Raw genomic sequence first — 5,381 nt, 5'->3', positions numbered from 1 at the left:
AACGTAATGGAACTTCGCTGGCGTATTATACATAGAGGAGTAATGGCACCACCTGACACAACAAAAGAAAATAGAAGAGGTTGTTGGGTGCAAAAAGTTTGATTGATGTTGGTTGAGGATGACCAGTTGGATGGGACTAGATGGAGTTGTACCTTGTGCATGTGCGAGAACTTACCATATATAAATACCCATATGTGGTTGTCTCTATCAACTCCTTGTGATGCTCTTCTCCTACTGCCTAGTAGATTTCCCACGTACCCTCCTAACATTTGCATTCTAGCTATCATGGTAGCTTCAATTCTTTCCTTCTCCTTGCCTCATATGCCAGCTAGCTTCTATTGAAGTGAAGCATGCACTTGACTTTGAGTGATGCTCCTAGCTATGTGTAGTACTACGTTGTTTCCTTATGAATTAATCACTAGCAACTCACCCACATACACATCTTGAACCGAGTGTGTATTAGGGGATCAAGGCCTCTAAAATGGGGGTGGGCATGATTTGAAACTTTTGGCATTGGGGACATGCGGAAAGGAGGACTCAGTTGTGTCATACGATATTGTACAAAGGGATTCAATATACCAACGGCTTTCTTTCGCAAGGTTTCTTCATGATGGTGCCCGTGGCTACGATTTATGGTCGAGGCACACCACCACCTCAGTTTACACGATTGTGTCGATCTAGTTGAGATTGCAGACCTATTGGTGTTGGAGAGCATGTTGATCCCGAACGACACCTTGGGCTCGTCTAGTTAGTCGTACTAGAAGCTGCCATCGAAGCATCTATTGGCGAGCTGATTGTCTCAGATGATCCTAAGTTTTTGGGAGGTGCCCACAAAGTATCCCAAGCATCCATTTTATGTGCATCTGATGGATTAAAATCGATGACTCATGAGTAGTCAATGGGATGCGCCAATCTATCACGCAAGACATCAGATGCACATAGAATGTATGTTTGAGGTTCAGCCCAGTCAATGGTAGACCCAAACGTCGCCTCCTGCCGCAAAACAAAACCACGCACGCATTGCAGGACGCACGCGACTAGAGGAAGTGATGAAAGGAATCAGCCTTCGCGCTGCCGGCACCCTGCTCGGCGCCTCATCCGTCTACCACTTGCCGGCCTCCCCTTCAACTTCCCCAGATCAATAGCTCCTCAATCTGTGCTCGAGTGCGAGGCCTCGGCACCCGGCTGCTGCCCTGATACCTATCAACAAGGTTAACTCTTACATTCACCTTCTTAACCTTGTTGTCATTTATTCGAACACTGCCACAAGACTCGGCCTGGGATTACCACGACATGCAGCTAGCTAGCCACTAACATGCAGACTAGACTAGCTTTTGGCTTGCATGTACATACATGAACACTTCTCTATGCATGCACACCATCGCAGCCTCTAATTCCTGACTCAACTACATGCACGAATAGAAGTAAACATGATACCTATCAACAAGGTTAACTCTAACATGCTCTACCATATTGCCGGCTTGTCGCTATCTATCCTGCAGGTCATGTACAAACCAAACGAAGAACCAATGAGAAAATCTTATCATTCCGGGGGTATCAGCAACATCAATCAATCCAGATCTAACTGATTGTTGTCACAACAACAATTAAATGTAGGTATTCTGAAGCCTGTAGGACAAATAATTTAGCGGGGAAACCTCAAATCTAGGGAGGGAAAAGATAACGTCAGTGCTGCTCCCGGGGACAGGCTGAGGCCGGCCGAAAAGTTATAGGTTTTTTTTGGCAACGCAATGTTATTGATGACACTCCTTTCTTTTAGTCGGGCCTCTGGGCCTTGTGCACTGGACCCATTATTGCATTATTTGTTCATATTGTAGTTCTAATTGTTCAGAGTGCTGACATGCCCGTCTTTATTCCGACTTTGAATATATATTTAACTATTTATGTGAGATGTTGTTGGCTACTTGGCTAGTTCCGACATGTTCTTCCACCGTTCGGAACTTGGGATGATGACAGAGTATCTAACTATCTATCCATTGTTACAACATCTGAGTGATGGAAATGTCAGTCTATACAGTTGTTTGCCAAATGCTTGTGACTAATTAATCAATTGTCATCGTGGCCTGCTTTAGTTTTATGTGCTTGTCGGAGCGATTCATGTATTGGAACTAAGTTCCAGTATGGATTTGCACAGATCCACAGGCTTCAGCTTCAGCTCTACGATCCATGTTGCATTTTATATTGCAGTGAAGACCATGAAGCGAACTGCCACACATCATACTACAGTGTGCCTGATATGAAAATCAAGCAGCATTTTCCTACCAAGCAGGAGTATCTAGCTATCCATTGGTATTGTGTTCACAAACCGGAATGGTTCTATTACTTATAGGGGTTTCCGGTCGTTGTTACAACACCTTGATATGTGGAATAGAAGCTACAGGCACTCGAGCTGTAGGTCTTCATGCTTTGTTCTAGCTTTCTGCACTTGTGTGCTTCTAGTTACCACGGTCAGTTTCGAAAATCTAGTAGATTTTCACTCATTTCCACTAGTAGTACTGGATCACCCTACCACTGGATGCCTATATGAGTGTTCCTGTTATCCAAAAAATTACTACTCCAACTGCAGTTCTTCACTTATGAACACAGTTCATCAGTCCCACAACCCAGTACAGCATTTGAGCATTCTCAAATCGGTTCTTTCAATTACACTCCTAAAAAGTTCTCCATTTTCTTCTTTACTGTTCCTGGTCAACCATAATTGCCCAAAGCAGTAATCCATGTGGAGTGCACAGCTCTACTCCATCGTAGCAGGATTTTCTGGTCTGTTTTGTCCCCATGGTAACGAACTGATCGACTAAACAGAAATGACAGATGAAGACCCGAGGCAAGCAGAGCACTTACTGGAATTCCACTTGCAGTTTGGCCGGTTTTCATTATTGTTCAGTCCAACTAGTAGATGCACACATATATGGTTCCTAGTAGAGAGTGCCCCTTTATGCATGACGCGTTTATCAGGCTATAAAAAGAAAGGTACTACAGCCAGGGCCAGGTTGGTATCCGAACCTTACTGAACCAGCACACCTATATTTCAAAGGCAGAGTGGCGTGAAACATCCCACGCAGGGAAAAGTGTACCGATATATACTATACGATTTGGAATTGAAATATGTGCGATATTTAGCAAAATGGTAAGGAAAGTTGATTCCACAATTATACCGAACAGTGTGATGGTTGAATGAACCATTTATAAAGAGTATTGAATGGATCAGCTAGTAGTGTGGCAATGTACGGATCAGCATGTAATGGGACCGGGCTGGATGGAATGATACTGTCCATGTGCAACAACTGGACATATATGCATGCCCAAGTGGAATGCATTTCTTCAGCACATGACTCCAACGATCTTCAGCACATGATTCCTGTTACGTAGCAGTTACATTTCCTGATTTTGCTATGACCCCTTGGGCGCCCTCTCCGCAAGCTAAGCGAGCTGCTACCGCTTGGAGTAGTGTATGTAAAGAAAAGTTTAAATCAGATTATCATGGCCTGAGGGATGAGCACTTGATTCTCTACAAGCGAAAACCATTTCAAGGTACTAGACATGGTAGGCACCGGGAAGGGAAGAGTAACTGGAAGGCTCACATCTTGTACAAAGTGTTAACAAAGGACTACAACCATCCGAAGTGCATCTACAGATATACACAGTTCAGCGGTCAACAATATTTGTGTGTTACTGAAAAACATACTAATTTCAAGTAAATTTTGAAGTGTAGGGCAATCATGCATGCTATACAATGAATGAGAGATCTTTTAGATAAATTCTGCCAATACTATAGCCGAGATTAAAGATGATGAACATGAGTTTTTTTTAAGAAAAGGAGGATGCATGCGGCCATTTTATTGATTATTCTCTAGGACCTTACAAAGTAGAACAACAATATGACTAAATCCGCCATCTTGGCAACATCTGCCGCTACTCCTATCCATATGATGAAGGGGTGCAAGCCGGGGCACATACCCAGACCTCAACCTAAGCCTAACATCTAAAGACGGAGACCCGACCGAGCCATCTACCCGGTCCAGGGCACAAACCGGTCTGACACACTCACATGTGTCGTCGTCGCCATCTTCCACTGGTCCATCTTCATAGCAGATTGAGGTGTCAACCTTAGCAGGTCCTCCGCCATCGACGCCACCACGACGCCAAACGATGACCTCCACCTACGCGAGCCTTGGAAGGTCTTCCGTCATGGACGCCACCATGACGCCAAACGATGACCTCCACCTACGCGAGTCCATCTCCAAGCAACGGACTTAGATCCATGCTAGGATAGGTCCGCACCACCGCCGTTGCCCACCACCCACAAGCGCCACCCAACCCCAAGGTTCCCAAAACGGCGCCTTCAAGAAGGTAACGGCGCCGTGAGCGCCGCCGCCACCCAACAAAGTTAGGGATTTCGCCCGGGAGACCTAGGGGAAGGGGAAGTGAGGAGATCAGTCCATACCGACGCCTCCAAGGAGGGGAACGGCGCCCTAGGCGTCGCCGTCGGCGCGGCCGGCCATGGCCGGCCAGGGATTTCGCCCGAACTAGATCCCCGCCACCAGCAGCGCCTCCTGTACAGAACCGGCGTCCAAGGGAAGCGCGGCCCGACCAGGCTGACCCGCACGCCGAACAGGGGAGGAGGGGAGGCGCCAGATCCCGCCGCCAGCGACCACCGGGATCCCGCCGCCCGTGCGGCCAGGACGCCAGATCCACCGCCCGCACGGTGCTCGCCGAAGCCTGTCGTGCCTCGCCAAAGGAGCCGCCGCTCTAGATCCAGGACTCCCCACGCAGAGGCAGGGCAGCCGAGACCCCGCAGCCACCATCCTTGGCGCCCCGGGCTTGCCCGGCGGCTGCCTCAGGCGGCGGCGAGGAGGTGGGACGTGGTGGGGAGGGGGCCGAGGCGGCGCGGCTAGGGTTCCCCGCCGCCGCCGGGGGAGGCGACGAAGGGGTCGCGAGAAGGAGCGTAAAAATTGGGGGAGAATTTCACTTTCCTAGCCTCTGCATGGGAGTGGATGGAGTAATCTGCAGCAAGCATGCGGACTGAGTCGAAGTATATAGTTATTGCACATGCACGTTGTATTGCTGCACCCAGCGGTTCCACCAACATGTCTATCAGACTATCACACCTCTTCTGTTCAGCTGGCGCCACTACTCCTCAATTGCCATTTTCAGTGGTCACCCACTACAATATACATAATCGGCAAATACTCCCAAATTTTCCTTTTTCGCCTGGGCCCAGTAGGAGTATAGCCCGGTCAAATATTTCGGCCTTTGTAGAACTTCCATCCCAGCCCATAGTAGTCCACACACTTCTGTATGGTATAAAAACTCAAGCTGAACCAGCCCCAACCCTAGTTTCACATTTCCTCTCTTCGCCC

This window comes from Triticum dicoccoides, chromosome 6A, assembly GCF_002162155.2.
Source record: "Triticum dicoccoides isolate Atlit2015 ecotype Zavitan chromosome 6A, WEW_v2.0, whole genome shotgun sequence".
NCBI lineage: Eukaryota > Viridiplantae > Streptophyta > Magnoliopsida > Poales > Poaceae > Triticum > Triticum dicoccoides.
This window is presented reverse-complemented; position numbering follows the sequence as displayed.